Below are 27,715 nucleotides of genomic sequence, written 5' to 3' on the forward strand. Positions count from 1 at the left end.
CTGCTGCTTCCTCGCTTAGAGTTAAACTAGCTTCTGAAAGCTCAACCTCCGGGGAGTTTCTTTGGCAGAGATATAGAACACACTTTTCCAAGCCTGTTGGAAGGCATTTGCAGTTTCATTTCGCGTCTAATTTCCCAAACCAAACTGCTTGCAGCTCTAACTCCCTTCTAACTACCACTTCTTCGGTTCAGTGAGATATGCTGGATTCTAAACGGAGAAGCTTCTCTGACGCTTTTTCACAGAGATTTTGAAACTGAAATCTCCCATGCCGTTTCCACCATAGGCAGCAATGGGCTTCCCCATAGAACTTGCCATCCTGAATTCCTAAAGGCTAGATGTGAGAGGCACATTCTGCTGCTTCCTCCCTTAGAGTTAAACTTGCTTCAGAAAGCTCAACCTCCGGGGAGTTTGTTTGGCAGAGATATAGAACACACTTTTCCAAGCCTGTTGGAAGGCATTTGCAGTTTCATTTCGCGTCTAATTTCCCAAACCAAACTGCTTGCAGCTCTAACTCCCTTCTAACTACCACTTCTTCGGTTCAGTGAGATATGCTGGATTCTAAACGGAGAAGCTTCTCTGACGCTTTTTCACAGAGATTTTGAAACTGAAATCTCCCATGCCGTTTCCACCATAGGCAGCAATGGGCTTCCCCATAGAACTTGCCATCCTGAATTCCTAAAGGCTAGATGTGAGAGGCACATTCTGCTGCTTCCTCCCTTAGAGTTAAACTTGCTTCAGAAAGCTCAACCTCCGGGGAGTTTGTTTGGCAGAGATATAGAACACACTTTTCCAAGCCTGTTGGAAGGCATTTGCAGTTTCATTTCGCGTCTAATTTCCCAAACCAAACTGCTTGCAGCTCTAACTCCCTTCTAACTACCACTTCTTCGGTTCAGTGAGATATGCTGGATTCTAAACGGAGAAGCTTCTCTGACGCTTTTTCACAGAGATTTTGAAACTGAAATCTCCCATGCCGTTTCCACCATAGGCAGCAATGGGCTTCCCCATAGAACTTGCCAACCTGAATTCCTACAGGCTAGATGTGAGAGGCACATTCTGCTGCTTCCTCCCTTAGAGTTAAACTTGCTTCTGAAAGCTCAACCTCCGGGGAGTTTGTTTGGCAGAGATATAGAACACACTTTTCCAAGCCTGTTGGAAGGCATTTGCAGTTTCATTTCGCGTCTTATTTCCCAAACCAAACTGCTTGCAGCTCTAACTCCCTTCTAACTACCACTTCTTCGGTTCAGTGAGATATGCTGGATTCTAAACGGAGAAGCTTCTCTGACGCTTTTTCACAGAGATTTTGAAACTGAAATCTCCCATGCCGTTTCCACCATAGGCAGCAATGGGCTTCCCCATAGAACTTGCCAACCTGAATTCCTACAGGCTAGATGTGAGAGGCACATTCTGCTGCTTCCTCCGTTAGAGTTAAACTTGCTTCTGAAAGCTCAACCTCCGGGGAGTTTGTTTGGCAGAGATATAGAACACACTTTTCCAAGCCTGTTGGAAGGCATTTGCAGTTTCATTTCGCGTCTAATTTCCCAAAGCAAACTGCTTGCAGCTCTAACTCCCATCTAACTACCACTTCTTCGGTTCAGTGAGATATGCTGGATTCTAAACGGAGAAGCTTCTCTGACGCTTTTTCACAGAGATTTTGAAACTGAAATTTCCAAACCCGTTTCCAACGAAGGCGCCAATGGGCTTCCCCATAGAACTTGCCAACCTGAATTCCTACAGGCTAGATGTGAGAGGCACATTCTGCTGCTTCCTCCCTTAGAGTTAAACTAGCTTCTGAAAGCTCAACCTCCGGGGAGTTTGTTTGGCAGAGATATAGAACACACTTTTCCAAGCCTGTTGGAAGGCATTTGCAGTTTCATTTCGCGTCTAATTTCCCAAACCAAACTGCTTGCAGCTCTAACTGCCTTCTAACTACCACTTCTTCGGTTCAGTGAGATATGCTGGATTCTAAACGGAGAAGCTTCTCTGACGCTTTTTCACAGAGATTTTGAAACTGAAATTTCCAAACCCGTTTCCAACGAAGGCGCCAATGGGCTTCCCCATAGAACTTGCCAACCTGAATTCCTACAAGCTAGATGTGAGAGGCACATTCTGCTGCTCCCTCCCTAACAGTTAAGCTTGCTTCTGAAAGCTCAACCTCCGGGGACTCTGTTTGGCAGAGATATAGAACACACTTTTCCAAGCCTGTTGCAAGGCCTTTGCAGTGTCATTTCGCATCTAATTTCCCAAACCAAACTGCTTGCAGCTCTAACTCCCTTCTAACTACCACTTCTTCGGTTCAGTGAGATATGCTGGATTCTAAACGGAGAAGCTTCTCTGACGCTTTTTCACAGAGATTTTGAAACTGAAATCTCCCATGCCGTTTCCACCATAGGCAGCAATGGGCTTCCCCATAGAACTTGCCAACCTGAATTCCTAAAGGCTAGATGTGAGAGGCACTTTCTGCTGCTTCCTCCCTTAGAGTTAAACTTGCTTCAGAAAGCTCAACCTCCGGGGAGTTTGTTTGGCAGAGATATAGAACACACTTTTCCAAGCCTGTTGGAAGGCATTTGCAGTTTCATTTCGCGTCTAATTTCCCAAACCAAACTGCTTGCAGCTCTAACTCCCTTCTAACTACCACTTCTTCGGTTCAGTGAGATATGCTGGATTCTAAACGGAGAAGCTTCTCTGACGCTTTTTCACAGAGATTTTGAAACTGAAATTTCCAAACCCGTTTCCAACGAAGGCGCCTATGGGCTTCCCCATAGAACTTGCCAACCTGAATTCCTACAGGCTAGATGTGAGAGGCGCATTCTGCTGCTTCCTCCCTTAGAGTTAAACTAGCTTCTGAAAGCTCAACCTCCAGGGAGTTTGTTTGGCAGAGATATAGAACACACTTTTCCAAGCCTGTTGGAAGGCATTTGCAGTTTCATTTCGCGTCTAATTTCCCAAACCAAACTGCTTGCAGCTCTAACTCCCTTCTAACTACCACTTCTTCGGTTCAGTGAGATATGCTGGATTCTAAACGGAGAAGCTTCTCTGACGCTTTTTCACAGAGATTTTGAAACTGAAATCTCCCATGCCGTTTCCACCATAGGCAGCAATGGGCTTCCCCATGGAACTTGCCAACCTGAATTCCTACAGGCTAGATGTGAGAGGCACATTCTGCTGCTTCCTCCCTTAGAGTTAAACTTGCTTCTGAAAGCTCAACCTCCGGGGAGTTTGTTTGGCAGAGATATAGAACACACTTTTCCAAGCCTGTTGGAAGGCATTTGCAGTTTCATTTCGCGTCTAATTTCCCAAACCAAACTGCTTGCAGCTCTAACTCCCTTCTAACTACCACTTCTTCGGTTCAGTGAGATATGCTGGATTCTAAACGGAGAAGCTTCTCTGACGCTTTTTCACAGAGATTTTGAAACTGAAATCTCCCATGCCGTTTCCACCATAGGCAGCAATGGGCTTCCCCATAGAACTTGCCAACCTGAATTCCTACAGGCTAGATGTGAGAGGCACATTCTGCTGCTCCCTCCCTAACAGTTAAGCTTGCTTCTGAAAGCTCAACCTCCGGGGACTCTGTTTGGCAGAGATATAGAACACACTTTTCCAAGCCTGTTGCAAGGCCTTTGCAGTGTCATTTCGCATCTAATTTCCCAAACCAAACTGCTTGCAGCTCTAACTCCCTTCTAACTACCACTTCTTCGGTTCAGTGAGATATGCTGGATTCTAAACGGAGAAGCTTCTCTGACGCTTTTTCACAGAGATTTTGAAACTGAAATCTCCCATGCCGTTTCCACCATAGGCAGCAATGGGCTTCCCCATAGAACTTGCCAACCTGAATTCCTAAAGGCTAGATGTGAGAGGCACATTCTGCTGCTTCCTCCCTTAGAGTTAAACTTGCTTCAGAAAGCTCAACCTCCGGGGAGTTTGTTTGGCAGAGATATAGAACACACTTTTCCAAGCCTGTTGGAAGGCATTTGCAGTTTCATTTCGCGTCTAATTTCCCAAACCAAACTGCTTGCAGCTCTAACTGCCTTCTAACTACCACTTCTTCGGTTCAGTGAGATATGCTGGATTCTAAACGGAGAAGCTTCTCTGACGCTTTTTCACAGAGATTTTGAAACTGAAATTTCCAAACCCGTTTCCAACGAAGGCGCCTATGGGCTTCCCCATAGAACTTGCCAACCTGAATTCCTACAGGCTAGATGTGAGAGGCACATTCTGCTGCTTCCTCCCTTAGAGTTAAACTAGCTTCTGAAAGCTCAACCTCCGGGGAGTTTGTTTGGCAGAGATATAGAACACACTTTTCCAAGCCTGTTGGAAGGCATTTGCAGTTTCATTTCGCGTCTAATTTCCCAAACCAAACTGCTTGCAGCTCTAACTCCCTTCTAACTACCACTTCTTCGGTTCAGTGAGATATGCTGGATTCTAAACGGAGAAGCTTCTCTGACGCTTTTTCACAGAGATTTTGAAACTGAAATCTCCCATGCCGTTTCCACCATAGGCAGCAATGGGCTTCCCCATAGAACTTGCCATCCTGAATTCCTAAAGGCTAGATGTGAGAGGCACATTCTGCTGCTTCCTCCCTTAGAGTTAAACTTGCTTCAGAAAGCTCAACCTCCGGGGAGTTTGTTTGGCAGAGATATAGAACACACTTTTCCAAGCCTGTTGGAAGGCATTTGCAGTTTCATTTCGCGTCTAATTTCCCAAACCAAACTGCTTGCAGCTCTAACTCCCTTCTAACTACCACTTCTTCGGTTCAGTGAGATATGCTGGATTCTAAACGGAGAAGCTTCTCTGACGCTTTTTCACAGAGATTTTGAAACTGAAATCTCCCATGCCGTTTCCACCATAGGCAGCAATGGGCTTCCCCATAGAACTTGCCATCCTGAATTCCTAAAGGCTAGATGTGAGAGGCACATTCTGCTGCTTCCTCCCTTAGAGTTAAACTTGCTTCAGAAAGCTCAACCTCCGGGGAGTTTGTTTGGCAGAGATATAGAACACACTTTTCCAAGCCTGTTGGAAGGCATTTGCAGTTTCATTTCGCGTCTAATTTCCCAAACCAAACTGCTTGCAGCTCTAACTCCCTTCTAACTACCACTTCTTCGGTTCAGTGAGATATGCTGGATTCTAAACGGAGAAGCTTCTCTGACGCTTTTTCACAGAGATTTTGAAACTGAAATCTCCCATGCCGTTTCCACCATAGGCAGCAATGGGCTTCCCCATAGAACTTGCCAACCTGAATTCCTACAGGCTAGATGTGAGAGGCACATTCTGCTGCTTCCTCCCTTAGAGTTAAACTTGCTTCTGAAAGCTCAACCTCCGGGGAGTTTGTTTGGCAGAGATATAGAACACACTTTTCCAAGCCTGTTGGAAGGCATTTGCAGTTTCATTTCGCGTCTTATTTCCCAAACCAAACTGCTTGCAGCTCTAACTCCCTTCTAACTACCACTTCTTCGGTTCAGTGAGATATGCTGGATTCTAAACGGAGAAGCTTCTCTGACGCTTTTTCACAGAGATTTTGAAACTGAAATCTCCCATGCCGTTTCCACCATAGGCAGCAATGGGCTTCCCCATAGAACTTGCCAACCTGAATTCCTACAGGCTAGATGTGAGAGGCACATTCTGCTGCTTCCTCCGTTAGAGTTAAACTTGCTTCTGAAAGCTCAACCTCCGGGGAGTTTGTTTGGCAGAGATATAGAACACACTTTTCCAAGCCTGTTGGAAGGCATTTGCAGTTTCATTTCGCGTCTAATTTCCCAAAGCAAACTGCTTGCAGCTCTAACTCCCATCTAACTACCACTTCTTCGGTTCAGTGAGATATGCTGGATTCTAAACGGAGAAGCTTCTCTGACGCTTTTTCACAGAGATTTTGAAACTGAAATTTCCAAACCCGTTTCCAACGAAGGCGCCAATGGGCTTCCCCATAGAACTTGCCAACCTGAATTCCTACAGGCTAGATGTGAGAGGCACATTCTGCTGCTTCCTCCCTTAGAGTTAAACTAGCTTCTGAAAGCTCAACCTCCGGGGAGTTTGTTTGGCAGAGATATAGAACACACTTTTCCAAGCCTGTTGGAAGGCATTTGCAGTTTCATTTCGCGTCTAATTTCCCAAACCAAACTGCTTGCAGCTCTAACTGCCTTCTAACTACCACTTCTTCGGTTCAGTGAGATATGCTGGATTCTAAACGGAGAAGCTTCTCTGACGCTTTTTCACAGAGATTTTGAAACTGAAATTTCCAAACCCGTTTCCAACGAAGGCGCCAATGGGCTTCCCCATAGAACTTGCCAACCTGAATTCCTACAAGCTAGATGTGAGAGGCACATTCTGCTGCTCCCTCCCTAACAGTTAAGCTTGCTTCTGAAAGCTCAACCTCCGGGGACTCTGTTTGGCAGAGATATAGAACACACTTTTCCAAGCCTGTTGCAAGGCCTTTGCAGTGTCATTTCGCATCTAATTTCCCAAACCAAACTGCTTGCAGCTCTAACTCCCTTCTAACTACCACTTCTTCGGTTCAGTGAGATATGCTGGATTCTAAACGGAGAAGCTTCTCTGACGCTTTTTCACAGAGATTTTGAAACTGAAATCTCCCATGCCGTTTCCACCATAGGCAGCAATGGGCTTCCCCATAGAACTTGCCAACCTGAATTCCTAAAGGCTAGATGTGAGAGGCACTTTCTGCTGCTTCCTCCCTTAGAGTTAAACTTGCTTCAGAAAGCTCAACCTCCGGGGAGTTTGTTTGGCAGAGATATAGAACACACTTTTCCAAGCCTGTTGGAAGGCATTTGCAGTTTCATTTCGCGTCTAATTTCCCAAACCAAACTGCTTGCAGCTCTAACTCCCTTCTAACTACCACTTCTTCGGTTCAGTGAGATATGCTGGATTCTAAACGGAGAAGCTTCTCTGACGCTTTTTCACAGAGATTTTGAAACTGAAATTTCCAAACCCGTTTCCAACGAAGGCGCCTATGGGCTTCCCCATAGAACTTGCCAACCTGAATTCCTACAGGCTAGATGTGAGAGGCGCATTCTGCTGCTTCCTCCCTTAGAGTTAAACTAGCTTCTGAAAGCTCAACCTCCAGGGAGTTTGTTTGGCAGAGATATAGAACACACTTTTCCAAGCCTGTTGGAAGGCATTTGCAGTTTCATTTCGCGTCTAATTTCCCAAACCAAACTGCTTGCAGCTCTAACTCCCTTCTAACTACCACTTCTTCGGTTCAGTGAGATATGCTGGATTCTAAACGGAGAAGCTTCTCTGACGCTTTTTCACAGAGATTTTGAAACTGAAATCTCCCATGCCGTTTCCACCATAGGCAGCAATGGGCTTCCCCATGGAACTTGCCAACCTGAATTCCTACAGGCTAGATGTGAGAGGCACATTCTGCTGCTTCCTCCCTTAGAGTTAAACTTGCTTCTGAAAGCTCAACCTCCGGGGAGTTTGTTTGGCAGAGATATAGAACACACTTTTCCAAGCCTGTTGCAAGGCCTTTGCAGTGTCATTTCGCATCTAATTTCCCAAACCAAACTGCTTGCAGCTCTAACTCCCTTCTAACTACCACTTCTTCGGTTCAGTGAGATATGCTGGATTCTAAACGGAGAAGCTTCTCTGACGCTTTTTCACAGAGATTTTGAAACTGAAATCTCCCATGCCGTTTCCACCATAGGCAGCAATGGGCTTCCCCATAGAACTTGCCAACCTGAATTCCTAAAGGCTAGATGTGAGAGGCACATTCTGCTGCTTCCTCCCTTAGAGTTAAACTTGCTTCAGAAAGCTCAACCTCCGGGGAGTTTGTTTGGCAGAGATATAGAACACACTTTTCCAAGCCTGTTGGAAGGCATTTGCAGTTTCATTTCGCGTCTAATTTCCCAAACCAAACTGCTTGCAGCTCTAACTGCCTTCTAACTACCACTTCTTCGGTTCAGTGAGATATGCTGGATTCTAAACGGAGAAGCTTCTCTGACGCTTTTTCACAGAGATTTTGAAACTGAAATTTCCAAACCCGTTTCCAACGAAGGCGCCTATGGGCTTCCCCATAGAACTTGCCAACCTGAATTCCTACAGGCTAGATGTGAGAGGCACATTCTGCTGCTTCCTCCCTTAGAGTTAAACTAGCTTCTGAAAGCTCAACCTCCGGGGAGTTTGTTTGGCAGAGATATAGAACACACTTTTCCAAGCCTGTTGGAAGGCATTTGCAGTTTCATTTCGCGTCTAATTTCCCAAACCAAACTGCTTGCAGCTCTAACTCCCTTCTAACTACCACTTCTTCGGTTCAGTGAGATATGCTGGATTCTAAACGGAGAAGCTTCTCTGACGCTTTTTCACAGAGATTTTGAAACTGAAATCTCCCATGCCGTTTCCACCATAGGCAGCAATGGGCTTCCCCATAGAACTTGCCATCCTGAATTCCTAAAGGCTAGATGTGAGAGGCACATTCTGCTGCTTCCTCCCTTAGAGTTAAACTTGCTTCAGAAAGCTCAACCTCCGGGGAGTTTGTTTGGCAGAGATATAGAACACACTTTTCCAAGCCTGTTGGAAGGCATTTGCAGTTTCATTTCGCGTCTAATTTCCCAAACCAAACTGCTTGCAGCTCTAACTCCCTTCTAACTACCACTTCTTCGGTTCAGTGAGATATGCTGGATTCTAAACGGAGAAGCTTCTCTGACGCTTTTTCACAGAGATTTTGAAACTGAAATCTCCCATGCCGTTTCCACCATAGGCAGCAATGGGCTTCCCCATAGAACTTGCCATCCTGAATTCCTAAAGGCTAGATGTGAGAGGCACATTCTGCTGCTTCCTCCCTTAGAGTTAAACTTGCTTCAGAAAGCTCAACCTCCGGGGAGTTTGTTTGGCAGAGATATAGAACACACTTTTCCAAGCCTGTTGGAAGGCATTTGCAGTTTCATTTCGCGTCTAATTTCCCAAACCAAACTGCTTGCAGCTCTAACTCCCTTCTAACTACCACTTCTTCGGTTCAGTGAGATATGCTGGATTCTAAACGGAGAAGCTTCTCTGACGCTTTTTCACAGAGATTTTGAAACTGAAATCTCCCATGCCGTTTCCACCATAGGCAGCAATGGGCTTCCCCATAGAACTTGCCAACCTGAATTCCTACAGGCTAGATGTGAGAGGCACATTCTGCTGCTTCCTCCCTTAGAGTTAAACTTGCTTCTGAAAGCTCAACCTCCGGGGAGTTTGTTTGGCAGAGATATAGAACACACTTTTCCAAGCCTGTTGGAAGGCATTTGCAGTTTCATTTCGCGTCTTATTTCCCAAACCAAACTGCTTGCAGCTCTAACTCCCTTCTAACTACCACTTCTTCGGTTCAGTGAGATATGCTGGATTCTAAACGGAGAAGCTTCTCTGACGCTTTTTCACAGAGATTTTGAAACTGAAATCTCCCATGCCGTTTCCACCATAGGCAGCAATGGGCTTCCCCATAGAACTTGCCAACCTGAATTCCTACAGGCTAGATGTGAGAGGCACATTCTGCTGCTTCCTCCGTTAGAGTTAAACTTGCTTCTGAAAGCTCAACCTCCGGGGAGTTTGTTTGGCAGAGATATAGAACACACTTTTCCAAGCCTGTTGGAAGGCATTTGCAGTTTCATTTCGCGTCTAATTTCCCAAAGCAAACTGCTTGCAGCTCTAACTCCCATCTAACTACCACTTCTTCGGTTCAGTGAGATATGCTGGATTCTAAACGGAGAAGCTTCTCTGACGCTTTTTCACAGAGATTTTGAAACTGAAATTTCCAAACCCGTTTCCAACGAAGGCGCCAATGGGCTTCCCCATAGAACTTGCCAACCTGAATTCCTACAGGCTAGATGTGAGAGGCACATTCTGCTGCTTCCTCCCTTAGAGTTAAACTAGCTTCTGAAAGCTCAACCTCCGGGGAGTTTGTTTGGCAGAGATATAGAACACACTTTTCCAAGCCTGTTGGAAGGCATTTGCAGTTTCATTTCGCGTCTAATTTCCCAAACCAAACTGCTTGCAGCTCTAACTGCCTTCTAACTACCACTTCTTCGGTTCAGTGAGATATGCTGGATTCTAAACGGAGAAGCTTCTCTGACGCTTTTTCACAGAGATTTTGAAACTGAAATTTCCAAACCCGTTTCCAACGAAGGCGCCAATGGGCTTCCCCATAGAACTTGCCAACCTGAATTCCTACAAGCTAGATGTGAGAGGCACATTCTGCTGCTCCCTCCCTAACAGTTAAGCTTGCTTCTGAAAGCTCAACCTCCGGGGACTCTGTTTGGCAGAGATATAGAACACACTTTTCCAAGCCTGTTGCAAGGCCTTTGCAGTGTCATTTCGCATCTAATTTCCCAAACCAAACTGCTTGCAGCTCTAACTCCCTTCTAACTACCACTTCTTCGGTTCAGTGAGATATGCTGGATTCTAAACGGAGAAGCTTCTCTGACGCTTTTTCACAGAGATTTTGAAACTGAAATCTCCCATGCCGTTTCCACCATAGGCAGCAATGGGCTTCCCCATAGAACTTGCCAACCTGAATTCCTAAAGGCTAGATGTGAGAGGCACTTTCTGCTGCTTCCTCCCTTAGAGTTAAACTTGCTTCAGAAAGCTCAACCTCCGGGGAGTTTGTTTGGCAGAGATATAGAACACACTTTTCCAAGCCTGTTGGAAGGCATTTGCAGTTTCATTTCGCGTCTAATTTCCCAAACCAAACTGCTTGCAGCTCTAACTCCCTTCTAACTACCACTTCTTCGGTTCAGTGAGATATGCTGGATTCTAAACGGAGAAGCTTCTCTGACGCTTTTTCACAGAGATTTTGAAACTGAAATTTCCAAACCCGTTTCCAACGAAGGCGCCTATGGGCTTCCCCATAGAACTTGCCAACCTGAATTCCTACAGGCTAGATGTGAGAGGCGCATTCTGCTGCTTCCTCCCTTAGAGTTAAACTAGCTTCTGAAAGCTCAACCTCCAGGGAGTTTGTTTGGCAGAGATATAGAACACACTTTTCCAAGCCTGTTGGAAGGCATTTGCAGTTTCATTTCGCGTCTAATTTCCCAAACCAAACTGCTTGCAGCTCTAACTCCCTTCTAACTACCACTTCTTCGGTTCAGTGAGATATGCTGGATTCTAAACGGAGAAGCTTCTCTGACGCTTTTTCACAGAGATTTTGAAACTGAAATCTCCCATGCCGTTTCCACCATAGGCAGCAATGGGCTTCCCCATGGAACTTGCCAACCTGAATTCCTACAGGCTAGATGTGAGAGGCACATTCTGCTGCTTCCTCCCTTAGAGTTAAACTTGCTTCTGAAAGCTCAACCTCCGGGGAGTTTGTTTGGCAGAGATATAGAACACACTTTTCCAAGCCTGTTGGAAGGCATTTGCAGTTTCATTTCGCGTCTAATTTCCCAAACCAAACTGCTTGCAGCTCTAACTCCCTTCTAACTACCACTTCTTCGGTTCAGTGAGATATGCTGGATTCTAAACGGAGAAGCTTCTCTGACGCTTTTTCACAGAGATTTTGAAACTGAAATCTCCCATGCCGTTTCCACCATAGGCAGCAATGGGCTTCCCCATAGAACTTGCCAACCTGAATTCCTACAGGCTAGATGTGAGAGGCACATTCTGCTGCTCCCTCCCTAACAGTTAAGCTTGCTTCTGAAAGCTCAACCTCCGGGGACTCTGTTTGGCAGAGATATAGAACACACTTTTCCAAGCCTGTTGCAAGGCCTTTGCAGTGTCATTTCGCATCTAATTTCCCAAACCAAACTGCTTGCAGCTCTAACTCCCTTCTAACTACCACTTCTTCGGTTCAGTGAGATATGCTGGATTCTAAACGGAGAAGCTTCTCTGACGCTTTTTCACAGAGATTTTGAAACTGAAATCTCCCATGCCGTTTCCACCATAGGCAGCAATGGGCTTCCCCATGGAACTTGCCAACCTGAATTCCTACAGGCTAGATGTGAGAGGCACATTCTGCTGCTTCCTCCCTTAGAGTTAAACTTGCTTCAGAAAGCTCAACCTCCGGGGAGTTTGTTTGGCAGAGATATAGAACACACTTTTCCAAGCCTGTTGGAAGGCATTTGCAGTTTCATTTCGCGTCTAATTTCCCAAACCAAACTGCTTGCAGCTCTAACTCCCTTCTAACTACCACTTCTTCGGTTCAGTGAGATATGCTGGATTCTAAACGGAGAAGCTTCTCTGACGCTTTTTCACAGAGATTTTGAAACTGAAATCTCCCATGCCGTTTCCACCATAGGCAGCAATGGGCTTCCCCATAGAACTTGCCAACCTGAATTCCTACAGGCTAGATGTGAGAGGCACATTCTGCTGCTCCCTCCCTAACAGTTAAGCTTGCTTCTGAAAGCTCAACCTCCGGGGACTCTGTTTGGCAGAGATATAGAACACACTTTTCCAAGCCTGTTGCAAGGCCTTTGCAGTGTCATTTCGCATCTAATTTCCCAAACCAAACTGCTTGCAGCTCTAACTCCCTTCTAACTACCACTTCTTCGGTTCAGTGAGATATGCTGGATTCTAAACGGAGAAGCTTCTCTGACGCTTTTTCACAGAGATTTTGAAACTGAAATCTCCCATGCCGTTTCCACCATAGGCAGCAATGGGCTTCCCCATAGAACTTGCCAACCTGAATTCCTAAAGGCTAGATGTGAGAGGCACATTCTGCTGCTTCCTCCCTTAGAGTTAAACTTGCTTCAGAAAGCTCAACCTCCGGGGAGTTTGTTTGGCAGAGATATAGAACACACTTTTCCAAGCCTGTTGGAAGGCATTTGCAGTTTCATTTCGCGTCTAATTTCCCAAACCAAACTGCTTGCAGCTCTAACTGCCTTCTAACTACCACTTCTTCGGTTCAGTGAGATATGCTGGATTCTAAACGGAGAAGCTTCTCTGACGCTTTTTCACAGAGATTTTGAAACTGAAATTTCCAAACCCGTTTCCAACGAAGGCGCCTATGGGCTTCCCCATAGAACTTGCCAACCTGAATTCCTACAGGCTAGATGTGAGAGGCACATTCTGCTGCTTCCTCCCTTAGAGTTAAACTAGCTTCTGAAAGCTCAACCTCCGGGGAGTTTGTTTGGCAGAGATATAGAACACACTTTTCCAAGCCTGTTGGAAGGCATTTGCAGTTTCATTTCGCGTCTAATTTCCCAAACCAAACTGCTTGCAGCTCTAACTCCCTTCTAACTACCACTTCTTCGGTTCAGTGAGATATGCTGGATTCTAAACGGAGAAGCTTCTCTGACGCTTTTTCACAGAGATTTTGAAACTGAAATCTCCCATGCCGTTTCCACCATAGGCAGCAATGGGCTTCCCCATAGAACTTGCCATCCTGAATTCCTAAAGGCTAGATGTGAGAGGCACATTCTGCTGCTTCCTCCCTTAGAGTTAAACTTGCTTCAGAAAGCTCAACCTCCGGGGAGTTTGTTTGGCAGAGATATAGAACACACTTTTCCAAGCCTGTTGGAAGGCATTTGCAGTTTCATTTCGCGTCTAATTTCCCAAACCAAACTGCTTGCAGCTCTAACTCCCTTCTAACTACCACTTCTTCGGTTCAGTGAGATATGCTGGATTCTAAACGGAGAAGCTTCTCTGACGCTTTTTCACAGAGATTTTGAAACTGAAATCTCCCATGCCGTTTCCACCATAGGCAGCAATGGGCTTCCCCATAGAACTTGCCAACCTGAATTCCTACAGGCTAGATTTGAGAGGCACATTCTGCTGCTTCCTCCCTTAGAGTTAAACTTGCTTCTGAAAGCTCAACCTCCGGGGAGTTTGTTTGGCAGAGATATAGAACACACTTTTCCAAGCCTGTTGGAAGGCATTTGCAGTTTCATTTCGCGTCTAATTTCCCAAAGCAAACTGCTTGCAGCTCTAACTCCCATCTAACTACCACTTCTTCGGTTCAGTGAGATATGCTGGATTCTAAACGGAGAAGCTTCTCTGACGCTTTTTCACAGAGATTTTGAAACTGAAATTTCCAAACCCGTTTCCAACGAAGGCGCCAATGGGCTTCCCCATAGAACTTGCCAACCTGAATTCCTACAGGCTAGATGTGAGAGGCACATTCTGCTGCTTCCTCCCTTAGAGTTAAACTAGCTTCTGAAAGCTCAACCTCCGGGGAGTTTGTTTGGCAGAGATATAGAACACACTTTTCCAAGCCTGTTGGAAGGCATTTGCAGTTTCATTTCGCGTCTAATTTCCCAAACCAAACTGCTTGCAGCTCTAACTGCCTTCTAACTACCACTTCTTCGGTTCAGTGAGATATGCTGGATTCTAAACGGAGAAGCTTCTCTGACGCTTTTTCACAGAGATTTTGAAACTGAAATTTCCAAACCCGTTTCCAACGAAGGCGCCAATGGGCTTCCCCATAGAACTTGCCAACCTGAATTCCTACAAGCTAGATGTGAGAGGCACATTCTGCTGCTCCCTCCCTAACAGTTAAGCTTGCTTCTGAAAGCTCAACCTCCGGGGACTCTGTTTGGCAGAGATATAGAACACACTTTTCCAAGCCTGTTGCAAGGCCTTTGCAGTGTCATTTCGCATCTAATTTCCCAAACCAAACTGCTTGCAGCTCTAACTCCCTTCTAACTACCACTTCTTCGGTTCAGTGAGATATGCTGGATTCTAAACGGAGAAGCTTCTCTGACGCTTTTTCACAGAGATTTTGAAACTGAAATCTCCCATGCCGTTTCCACCATAGGCAGCAATGGGCTTCCCCATAGAACTTGCCAACCTGAATTCCTAAAGGCTAGATGTGAGAGGCACTTTCTGCTGCTTCCTCCCTTAGAGTTAAACTTGCTTCAGAAAGCTCAACCTCCGGGGAGTTTGTTTGGCAGAGATATAGAACACACTTTTCCAAGCCTGTTGGAAGGCATTTGCAGTTTCATTTCGCGTCTAATTTCCCAAACCAAACTGCTTGCAGCTCTAACTCCCTTCTAACTACCACTTCTTCGGTTCAGTGAGATATGCTGGATTCTAAACGGAGAAGCTTCTCTGACGCTTTTTCACAGAGATTTTGAAACTGAAATTTCCAAACGCGTTTCCAACGAAGGCGCCTATGGGCTTCCCCATAGAACTTGCCAACCTGAATTCCTACAGGCTAGATGTGAGAGGCACATTCTGCTGCTTCCTCCCTTAGAGTTAAACTAGCTTCTGAAAGCTCAACCTCCAGGGAGTTTGTTTGGCAGAGATATAGAACACACTTTTCCAAGCCTGTTGGAAGGCATTTGCAGTTTCATTTCGCGTCTAATTTCCCAAACCAAACTGCTTGCAGCTCTAACTCCCTTCTAACTACCACTTCTTCGGTTCAGTGAGATATGCTGGATTCTAAACGGAGAAGCTTCTCTGACGCTTTTTCACAGAGATTTTGAAACTGAAATCTCCCATGCCGTTTCCACCATAGGCAGCAATGGGCTTCCCCATAGAACTTGCCAACCTGAATTCCTACAGGCTAGATGTGAGAGGCACATTCTGCTGCTTCCTCCCTTAGAGTTAAACTTGCTTCTGAAAGCTCAACCTCCGGGGAGTTTGTTTGGCAGAGATATAGAACACAATTTTCCAAGCCTGTTGGAAGGCATTTGCAGTTTCATTTCGCGTCTAATTTCCCAAACCAAACTGCTTGCAGCTCTAACTCCCTTCTAACTACCACTTCTTCGGTTCAGTGAGATATGCTGGATTCTAAACGGAGAAGCTTCTCTGACGCTTTTTCACAGAGATTTTGAAACTGAAATCTCCCATGCCGTTTCCACCATAGGCAGCAATGGGCTTCCCCATAGAACTTGCCAACCTGAATTCCTACAGGCTAGATGTGAGAGGCACATTCTGCTGCTTCCTCCCTAACAGTTAAGCTTGCTTCTGAAAGCTCAACCTCCGGGGACTCTGTTTGGCAGAGATATAGAACACACTTTTCCAAGCCTGTTGGAAGGCCTTTGCAGTGTCATTTCGCATCTAATTTCCCAAACCAAACTGCTTGCAGCTCTAACTCCCTTCTAACTACCACTTCTTCGGTTCAGTGAGATATGCTGGATTCTAAACGGAGAAGCTTCTCTGACGCTTTTTCACAGAGATTTTGAAACTGAAATCTCCCATGCCGTTTCCACCATAGGCAGCAATGGGCTTCCCCATAGAACTTGCCAACCTGAATTCCTACAGGCTAGATGTGAGAGGCACATTCTGCTGCTTCCTCCCTTAGAGTTAAACTTGCTTCTGAAAGCTCAACCTCCGGGGAGTTTGTTTGGCAGAGATATAGAACACACTTTTCCAAGCCTGTTGGAAGGCATTTGCAGTTTCATTTCGCGTCTAATTTCCCAAACCAAACTGCTTGCAGCTCTAACTCCCTTCTAACTACCACTTCTTCGGTTCAGTGAGATATGCTGGATTCTAAACGGAGAAGCTTCTCTGACGCTTTTTCACAGAGATTTTGAAACTGAAATCTCCCATGCCGTTTCCACCATAGGCAGCAATGGGCTTCCCCATAGAACTTGCCAACCTGAATTCCTACAGGCTAGATGTGAGAGGCACATTCTGCTGCTTCCTCCCTTAGAGTTAAACTTGCTTCTGAAAGCTCAACCTCCGGGGAGTTTGTTTGGCAGAGATATAGAACACACTTTTCCAAGCCTGTTGGAAGGCATTTGCAGTTTCATTTCGCGTCTAATTTCCCAAAGCAAACTGCTTGCAGCTCTAACTCCCATCTAACTACCACTTCTTCGGTTCAGTGAGATATGCTGGATTCTAAACGGAGAAGCTTCTCTGACGCTTTTTCACAGAGATTTTGAAACTGAAATTTCCAAACCCGTTTCCAACGAAGGCGCCAATGGGCTTCCCCATAGAACTTGCCAACCTGAATTCCTACAGGCTAGATGTGAGAGGCACATTCTGCTGCTTCCTCCCTTAGAGTTAAACTAGCTTCTGAAAGCTCAACCTCCGGGGAGTTTGTTTGGCAGAGATATAGAACACACTTTTCCAAGCCTGTTGGAAGGCATTTGCAGTTTCATTTCGCGTCTAATTTCCCAAACCAAACTGCTTGCAGCTCTAACTGCCTTCTAACTACCACTTCTTCGGTTCAGTGAGATATGCTGGATTCTAAACGGAGAAGCTTCTCTGACGCTTTTTCACAGAGATTTTGAAACTGAAATTTCCAAACCCGTTTCCAACGAAGGCGCCAATGGGCTTCCCCATAGAACTTGCCAACCTGAATTCCTACAAGCTAGATGTGAGAGGCACATTCTGCTGCTCCCTCCCTAACAGTTAAGCTTGCTTCTGAAAGCTCAACCTCCGGGGACTCTGTTTGGCAGAGATATAGAACACACTTTTCCAAGCCTGTTGCAAGGCCTTTGCAGTGTCATTTCGCATCTAATTTCCCAAACCAAACTGCTTGCAGCTCTAACTCCCTTCTAACTACCACTTCTTCGGTTCAGTGAGATATGCTGGATTCTAAACGGAGAAGCTTCTCTGACGCTTTTTCACAGAGATTTTGAAACTGAAATCTCCCATGCCGTTTCCACCATAGGCAGCAATGGGCTTCCCCATAGAACTTGCCAACCTGAATTCCTAAAGGCTAGATGTGAGAGGCACTTTCTGCTGCTTCCTCCCTTAGAGTTAAACTTGCTTCAGAAAGCTCAACCTCCGGGGAGTTTGTTTGGCAGAGATATAGAACACACTTTTCCAAGCCTGTTGGAAGGCATTTGCAGTTTCATTTCGCGTCTAATTTCCCAAACCAAACTGCTTGCAGCTCTAACTCCCATCTAACTACCACTTCTTCGGTTCAGTGAGATATGCTGGATTCTAAACGGAGAAGCTTCTCTGACGCTTTTTCACAGAGATTTTGAAACTGAAATTTCCAAACCCGTTTCCAACGAAGGCGCCAATGGGCTTCCCCATAGAACTTGCCAACCTGAATTCCTACAGGCTAGATGTGAGAGGCACATTCTGCTGCTTCCTCCCTTAGAGTTAAACTAGCTTCTGAAAGCTCAACCTCCGGGGAGTCTGTTTGGCAGAGATATAGAACACACTTTTCCAAGCCTGTTGGAAGGCATTTGCAGTTTCATTTCGCGTCTAATTTCCCAAACCAAACTGCTTGCAGCTCTAACTGCCTTCTAACTACCACTTCTTCGGTTCAGTGAGATATGCTGGATTCTAAACGGAGAAGCTTCTCTGACGCTTTTTCACAGAGATTTTGAAACTGAAATCTCCCATGCCGTTTCCACCGTAGGCAGCAATGGGCTTCCCCATGGAACTTGCCAACCTGAATTCCTACAGGCTAGATGTGAGAGGCACATTCTGCTGCTTCCTCCCTTAGAGTTAAACTTGCTTCTGAAAGCTCAACCTCCGGGGAGTTTGTTTGGCAGAGATATAGAACACACTTTTCCAAGCCTGTTGGAAGGCATTTGCAGTTTCATTTCGCGTCTAATTTCCCAAACCAAACTGCTTGCAGCTCTAACTCCCTTCTAACTACCACTTCTTCGGTTCAGTGAGATATGCTGGATTCTAAACGGAGAAGCTTCTCTGACGCTTTTTCACAGAGATTTTGAAACTGAAATCTCCCATGCCGTTTCCACCATAGGCAGCAATGGGCTTCCCCATAGAACTTGCCAACCTGAATTCCTACAGGGTAGATGTGAGAGGCACATTCTGCTGCTCCCTCCCTAACAGTTAAGCTTGCTTCTGAAAGCTCAACCTCCGGGGACTCTGTTTGGCAGAGATATAGAACACACTTTTCCAAGCCTGTTGCAAGGCCTTTGCAGTGTCATTTCGCATCTAATTTCCCAAACCAAACTGCTTGCAGCTCTAACTCCCTTCTAACTACCACTTCTTCGGTTCAGTGAGATATGCTGGATTCTAAACGGAGAAGCTTCTCTGACGCTTTTTCACAGAGATTTTGAAACTGAAATCTCCCATGCCGTTTCCACCATAGGCAGCAATGGGCTTCCCCATGGAACTTGCCAACCTGAATTCCTACAGGCTAGATGTGAGAGGCACATTCTGCTGCTTCCTTCCTTAGAGTTAAACTTGCTTCTGAAAGCTCAACCTCCGGGGAGTTTGTTTGGCAGAGATATAGAACACACTTTTCCAAGCCTGTTGGAAGGCATTTGCAGTTTCATTTCGCGTCTAATTTCCCAAACCAAACTGCTTGCAGCTCTAACTCCCTTCTAACTACCACTTCTTCGGTTCAGTGAGATATGCTGGATTCTAAACGGAGAAGCTTCTCTGACGCTTTTTCACAGAGATTTTGAAACTGAAATCTCCCATGCCGTTTCCACCATAGGCAGCAATGGGCTTCCCCATAGAACTTGCCAACCTGAATTCCTACAGGCTAGATGTGAGAGGCACATTCTGCTGCTCCCTCCCTAACAGTTAAGCTTGCTTCTGAAAGCTCAACCTCCGGGGACTCTGTTTGGCAGAGATATAGAACACACTTTTCCAAGCCTGTTGCAAGGCCTTTGCAGTGTCATTTCGCATCTAATTTCCCAAACCAAACTGCTTGCAGCTCTAACTCCCTTCTAACTACCACTTCTTCGGTTCAGTGAGATATGCTGGATTCTAAACGGAGAAGCTTCTCTGACGCTTTTTCACAGAGATTTTGAAACTGAAATCTCCCATGCCGTTTCCACCATAGGCAGCAATGGGCTTCCCCATAGAACTTGCCAACCTGAATTCCTACAGGCTAGATGTGAGAGGCACATTCTGCTGCTCCCTCCCTAACAGTTAAGCTTGCTTCTGAAAGCTCAACCTCCGGGGACTCTGTTTGGCAGAGATATAGAACACACTTTTCCAAGCCTGTTGCAAGGCCTTTGCAGTGTCATTTCGCATCTAATTTCCCAAACCAAACTGCTTGCAGCTCTAACTCCCTTCTAACTACCACTTCTTCGGTTCAGTGAGATATGCTGGATTCTAAACGGAGAAGCTTCTCTGACGCTTTTTCACAGAGATTTTGAAACTGAAATCTCCCATGCCGTTTCCACCATAGGCAGCAATGGGCTTCCCCATAGAACTTGCCAACCTGAATTCCTAAAGGCTAGATGTGAGAGGCACATTCTGCTGCTTCCTCCCTTAGAGTTAAACTTGCTTCAGAAAGCTCAACCTCCGGGGAGTTTGTTTGGCAGAGATATAGAACACACTTTTCCAAGCCTGTTGGAAGGCATTTGCAGTTTCATTTCGCGTCTAATTTCCCAAACCAAACTGCTTGCAGCTCTAACTGCCTTCTAACTACCACTTCTTCGGTTCAGTGAGATATGCTGGATTCTAAACGGAGAAGCTTCTCTGACGCTTTTTCACAGAGATTTTGAAACTGAAATTTCCAAACCCGTTTCCAACGAAGGCGCCTATGGGCTTCCCCATAGAACTTGCCAACCTGAATTCCTACAGGCTAGATGTGAGAGGCACATTCTGCTGCTTCCTCCCTTAGAGTTAAACTAGCTTCTGAAAGCTCAACCTCCGGGGAGTTTGTTTGGCAGAGATATAGAACACACTTTTCCAAGCCTGTTGGAAGGCATTTGCAGTTTCATTTCGCGTCTAATTTCCCAAACCAAACTGCTTGCAGCTCTAACTCCCTTCTAACTACCACTTCTTCGGTTCAGTGAGATATGCTGGATTCTAAACGGAGAAGCTTCTCTGACGCTTTTTCACAGAGATTTTGAAACTGAAATCTCCCATGCCGTTTCCACCATAGGCAGCAATGGGCTTCCCCATAGAACTTGCCAACCTGAATTCCTACAGGCTAGATGTGAGAGGCACATTCTGCTGCTTCCTCCCTTAGAGTTAAACTTGCTTCTGAAAGCTCAACCTCCGGGGAGTTTGTTTGGCAGAGATATAGAACACACTTTTCCAAGCCTGTTGGAAGGCATTTGCAGTTTCATTTCGCGTCTAATTTCCCAAACCAAACTGCTTGCAGCTCTAACTCCCTTCTAACTACCACTTCTTCGGTTCAGTGAGATATGCTGGATTCTAAACGGAGAAGCTTCTCTGACGCTTTTTCACAGAGATTTTGAAACTGAAATCTCCCATGCCGTTTCCACCATAGGCAGCAATGGGCTTCCCCATAGAACTTGCCAACCTGAATTCCTACAGGCTAGATGTGAGAGGCACATTCTGCTGCTTCCTCCGTTAGAGTTAAACTTGCTTCTGAAAGCTCAACCTCCGGGGAGTTTGTTTGGCAGAGATATAGAACACACTTTTCCAAGCCTGTTGGAAGGCATTTGCAGTTTCATTTCGCGTCTAATTTCCCAAAGCAAACTGCTTGCAGCTCTAACTCCCATCTAACTACCACTTCTTCGGTTCAGTGAGATATGCTGGATTCTAAACGGAGAAGCTTCTCTGACGCTTTTTCACAGAGATTTTGAAACTGAAATTTCCAAACCCGTTTCCAACGAAGGCGCCAATGGGCTTCCCCATAGAACTTGCCAACCTGAATTCCTACAGGCTAGATGTGAGAGGCACATTCTGCTGCTTCCTCCCTTAGAGTTAAACTAGCTTCTGAAAGCTCAACCTCCGGGGAGTTTGTTTGGCAGAGATATAGAACACACTTTTCCAAGCCTGTTGGAAGGCATTTGCAGTTTCATTTCGCGTCTAATTTCCCAAACCAAACTGCTTGCAGCTCTAACTGCCTTCTAACTACCACTTCTTCGGTTCAGTGAGATATGCTGGATTCTAAACGGAGAAGCTTCTCTGACGCTTTTTCACAGAGATTTTGAAACTGAAATTTCCAAACCCGTTTCCAACGAAGGCGCCAATGGGCTTCCCCATAGAACTTGCCAACCTGAATTCCTACAAGCTAGATGTGAGAGGCACATTCTGCTGCTCCCTCCCTAACAGTTAAGCTTGCTTCTGAAAGCTCAACCTCCGGGGACTCTGTTTGGCAGAGATATAGAACACACTTTTCCAAGCCTGTTGCAAGGCCTTTGCAGTGTCATTTCGCATCTAATTTCCCAAACCAAACTGCTTGCAGCTCTAACTCCCTTCTAACTACCACTTCTTCGGTTCAGTGAGATATGCTGGATTCTAAACGGAGAAGCTTCTCTGACGCTTTTTCACAGAGATTTTGAAACTGAAATCTCCCATGCCGTTTCCACCATAGGCAGCAATGGGCTTCCCCATAGAACTTGCCAACCTGAATTCCTAAAGGCTAGATGTGAGAGGCACTTTCTGCTGCTTCCACCCTTAGAGTTAAACTTGCTTCAGAAAGCTCAACCTCCGGGGAGTTTGTTTGGCAGAGATATAGAACACACTTTTCCAAGCCTGTTGGAAGGCATTTGCAGTTTCATTTCGCGTCTAATTTCCCAAACCAAACTGCTTGCAGCTCTAACTCCCTTCTAACTACCACTTCTTCGGTTCAGTGAGATATGCTGGATTCTAAACGGAGAAGCTTCTCTGACGCTTTTTCACAGAGATTTTGAAACTGAAATCTCCCATGCCGTTTCCACCATAGGCAGCAATGGGCTTCCCCATAGAACTTGCCAACCTGAATTCCTACAGGCTAGATGTGAGAGGCACATTCTGCTGCTTCCTCCCTTAGAGTTAAACTTGCTTCTGAAAGCTCAACCTCCGGGGAGTTTGTTTGGCAGAGATATAGAACACAATTTTCCAAGCCTGTTGGAAGGCATTTGCAGTTTCATTTCGCGTCTAATTTCCCAAACCAAACTGCTTGCAGCTCTAACTCCCTTCTAACTACCACTTCTTCGGTTCAGTGAGATATGCTGGATTCTAAACGGAGAAGCTTCTCTGACGCTTTTTCACAGAGATTTTGAAACTGAAATCTCCCATGCCGTTTCCACCATAGGCAGCAATGGGCTTCCCCATAGAACTTGCCAACCTGAATTCCTACAGGCTAGATGTGAGAGGCACATTCTGCTGCTTCCTCCCTAACAGTTAAGCTTGCTTCTGAAAGCTCAACCTCCGGGGACTCTGTTTGGCAGAGATATAGAACACACTTTTCCAAGCCTGTTGGAAGGCCTTTGCAGTTTCATTTCGCATCTAATTTCCCAAACCAAACTGCTTGCAGCTCTAACTCCCTTCTAACTACCACTTCTTCGGTTCAGTGAGATATGCTGGATTCTAAACGGAGAAGCTTCTCTGACGCTTTTTCACAGAGATTTTGAAACTGAAATCTCCCATGCCGTTTCCACCATAGGCAGCAATGGGCTTCCCCATGGAACTTGCCAACCTGAATTCCTACAGGCTAGATGTGAGAGGCACATTCTGCTGCTTCCTCCCTTAGAGTTAAACTTGCTTCTGAAAGCTCAACCTCCGGGGAGTTTGTTTGGCAGAGATATAGAACACACTTTTCCAAGCCTGTTGGAAGGCATTTGCAGTTTCATTTCGCGTCTAATTTCCCAAACCAAACTGCTTGCAGCTCTAACTCCCTTCTAACTACCACTTCTTCGGTTCAGTGAGATATGCTGGATTCTAAACGGAGAAGCTTCTCTGACGCTTTTTCACAGAGATTTTGAAACTGAAATCTCCCATGCCGTTTCCACCATAGGCAGCAATGGGCTTCCCCATAGAACTTGCCAACCTGAATTCCTACAGGGTAGATGTGAGAGGCACATTCTGCTGCTCCCTCCCTAACAGTTAAGCTTGCTTCTGAAAGCTCAACCTCCGGGGACTCTGTTTGGCAGAGATATAGAACACACTTTTCCAAGCCTGTTGCAAGGCCTTTGCAGTGTCATTTCGCATCTAATTTCCCAAACCAAACTGCTTGCAGCTCTAACTCCCTTCTAACTACCACTTCTTCGGTTCAGTGAGATATGCTGGATTCTAAACGGAGAAGCTTCTCTGACGCTTTTTCACAGAGATTTTGAAACTGAAATCTCCCATGCCGTTTCCACCATAGGCAGCAATGGGCTTCCCCATGGAACTTGCCAACCTGAATTCCTACAGGCTAGATGTGAGAGGCACATTCTGCTGCTTCCTCCCTTAGAGTTAAACTTGCTTCTGAAAGCTCAACCTCCGGGGAGTTTGTTTGGCAGAGATATAGAACACACTTTTCCAAGCCTGTTGGAAGGCATTTGCAGTTTCATTTCGCGTCTAATTTCCCAAACCAAACTGCTTGCAGCTCTAACTCCCCTCTAACTACCACTTCTTCGGTTCAGTGAGATATGCTGGATTCTAAACGGAGAAGCTTCTCTGACGCTTTTTCACAGAGATTTTGAAACTGAAATCTCCCATGCCGTTTCCACCATAGGCAGCAATGGGCTTCCCCATAGAACTTGCCAACCTGAATTCCTACAGGCTAGATGTGAGAGGCACATTCTGGTGCTCCCTCCCTAACAGTTAAGCTTGCTTCTGAAAGCTCAACCTCCGGGGACTCTGTTTGGCAGAGATATAGAACACACTTTTCCAAGCCTGTTGCAAGGCCTTTGCAGTGTCATTTCGCATCTAATTTCCCAAACCAAACTGCTTGCAGCTCTAACTCCCTTCTAACTACCACTTCTTCGGTTCAGTGAGATATGCTGGATTCTAAACGGAGAAGCTTCTCTGACGCTTTTTCACAGAGATTTTGAAACTGAAATCTCCCATGCCGTTTCCACCATAGGCAGCAATGGGCTTCCCCATAGAACTTGCCAACCTGAATTCCTAAAGGCTAGATGTGAGAGGCACATTCTGCTGCTTCCTCCCTTAGAGTTAAACTTGCTTCAGAAAGCTCAACCTCCGGGGCGTTTGTTTGGCAGAGATATGGAACACACTTTTCCAAGCCTGTTGGAAGGCATTTGCAGTTTCATTTCGCGTCTAATTTCCCAAAGCAAACTGCTTGCAGCTCTAACTGCCTTCTAACTACCACTTCTTCGGTTCAGTGAGATATGCTGGATTCTAAACGGAGAAGCTTCTCTGACGCTTTTTCACAGAGATTTTGAAACTGAAATTTCCAAACCCGTTTCCAACGAAGGCGCCTATGGGCTTCCCCATAGAACTTGCCAACCTGAATTCCTACAGGCTAGATGTGAGAGGCACATTCTGCTGCTTCCTCCCTTAGAGTTAAACTAGCTTCTGAAAGCTCAACCTCCGGGGAGTCTGTTTGGCAGAGATATAGAACACACTTTTCCAAGCCTGTTGGAAGGCATTTGCAGTTTCATTTCGCGTCTAATTTCCCAAACCAAACTGCTTGCAGCTCTAACTGCCTTCTAACTACCACTTCTTCGGTTCAGTGAGATATGCTGGATTCTAAACGGAGAAGCTTCTCTGACGCTTTTTCACAGAGATTTTGAAACTGAAATCTCCCATGCCGTTTCCACCGTAGGCAGCAATGGGCTTCCCCATGGAACTTGCCAACCTGAATTCCTACAAGCTAGATGTGAGAGGCACATTCTGCTGCTTCCTCCCTTAGAGTTAAACTTGCTTCTGAAAGCTCAACCTCCGGGGAGTTTGTTTGGCAGAGATATAGAACACACTTTTCCAAGCCTGTTGGAAGGCATTTGCAGTTTCATTTCGCGTCTAATTTCCCAAACCAAACTGCTTGCAGCTCTAACTCCCTTCTAACTACCACTTCTTCGGTTCAGTGAGATATGCTGGATTCTAAACGGAGAAGCTTCTCTGACGCTTTTTCACAGAGATTTTGAAACTGAAATCTCCCATGCCGTTTCCACCATAGGCAGCAATGGGCTTCCCCATAGAACTTGCCAACCTGAATTCCTACAGGGTAGATGTGAGAGGCACATTCTGCTGCTCCCTCCCTAACAGTTAAGCTTGCTTCTGAAAGCTCAACCTCCGGGGACTCTGTTTGGCAGAGATATAGAACACACTTTTCCAAGCCTGTTGCAAGGCCTTTGCAGTGTCATTTCGCATCTAATTTCCCAAACCAAACTGCTTGCAGCTCTAACTCCCTTCTAACTACCACTTCTTCGGTTCAGTGAGATATGCTGGATTCTAAACGGAGAAGCTTCTCTGACGCTTTTTCACAGAGATTTTGAAACTGAAATCTCCCATGCCGTTTCCACCATAGGCAGCAATGGGCTTCCCCATGGAACTTGCCAACCTGAATTCCTACAGGCTAGATGTGAGAGGCACATTCTGCTGCTTCCTCCCTTAGAGTTAAACTTGCTTCTGAAAGCTCAACCTCCGGGGAGTTTGTTTGGCAGAGATATAGAACACACTTTTCCAAGCCTGTTGGAAGGCATTTGCAGTTTCATTACGCGTCTAATTTCCCAAACCAAACTGCTTGCAGCTCTAACTCCCTTCTAACTACCACTTCTTCGGTTCAGTGAGATATGCTGGATTCTAAACGGAGAAGCTTCTCTGACGCTTTTTCACAGAGATTTTGAAACTGAAATCTCCCATGCCGTTTCCACCATAGGCAGCAATGGGCTTCCCCATGGAACTTGCCAACCTGAATTCCTACAGGCTAGATGTGAGAGGCACATTCTGCTGCTCCCTCCCTAACAGTTAAGCTTGCTTCTGAAAGCTCAACCTCCGGGGACTCTGTTTGGCAGAGATATAGAACACACTTTTCCAAGCCTGTTGCAAGGCCTTTGCAGTGTCATTTCGCATCTAATTTCCCAAACCAAACTGCTTGCAGCTCTAACTCCCTTCTAACTACCACTTCTTCGGTTCAGTGAGATATGCTGGATTCTAAACGGAGAAGCTTCTCTGACGCTTTTTCACAGAGATTTTGAAACTGAAATCTCCCATGCCGTTTCCACCATAGGCAGCAATGGGCTTCCCCATAGAACTTGCCAACCTGAATTCCTACAGGCTAGATGTGAGAGGCACATTCTGCTGCTCCCTCCCTAACAGTTAAGCTTGCTTCTGAAAGCTCAACCTCCGGGGACTCTGTTTGGCAGAGATATAGAACACACTTTTCCAAGCCTGTTGCAAGGCCTTTGCAGTGTCATTTCGCATCTAATTTCCCAAACCAAACTGCTTGCAGCTCTAACTCCCTTCTAACTACCACTTCTTCGGTTCAGTGAGATATGCTGGATTCTAAACGGAGAAGCTTCTCTGACGCTTTTTCACAGAGATTTTGAAACTGAAATCTCCCATGCCGTTTCCACCATAGGCAGCAATGGGCTTCCCCATAGAACTTGCCAACCTGAATTCCTAAAGGCTAGATGTGAGAGGCACATTCTGCTGCTTCCTCCCTTAGAGTTAAACTTGCTTCAGAAAGCTCAACCTCCGGGGAGTTTGTTTGGCAGAGATATAGAACACACTTTTCCAAGCCTGTTGGAAGGCATTTGCAGTTTCATTTCGCGTCTAATTTCCCAAACCAAACTGCTTGCAGCTCTAACTGCCTTCTAACTACCACTTCTTCGGTTCAGTGAGATATGCTGGATTCTAAACGGAGAAGCTTCTCTGACGCTTTTTCACAGAGATTTTGAAACTGAAATTTCCAAACCCGTTTCCAACGAAGGCGCCTATGGGCTTCCCCATAGAACTTGCCAACCTGAATTCCTACAGGCTAGATGTGAGAGGCACATTCTGCTGCTTCCTCCCTTAGAGTTAAACTAGCTTCTGAAAGCTCAACCTCCGGGGAGTTTGTTTGGCAGAGATATAGAACACACTTTTCCAAGCCTGTTGGAAGGCATTTGCAGTTTCATTTCGCGTCTAATTTCCCAAACCAAACTGCTTGCAGCTCTAACTGCCTTCTAACTACCACTTGTTCGGTTCAGTGAGATATGCTGGATTCTAAACGGAGAAGCTTCTCTGACGCTTTTTCACAGAGATTTTGAAACTGAAATTTCCAAACCCGTTTCCAACGAAGGCGCCAATGGGCTTCCCCATAGAACTTGCCAACCTGAATTCCTACAAGCTAGAT

This window comes from Cynocephalus volans, chromosome 17 (assembly GCF_027409185.1).
Source record: "Cynocephalus volans isolate mCynVol1 chromosome 17, mCynVol1.pri, whole genome shotgun sequence".
Classification (NCBI taxonomy): domain Eukaryota; kingdom Metazoa; phylum Chordata; class Mammalia; order Dermoptera; family Cynocephalidae; genus Cynocephalus; species Cynocephalus volans.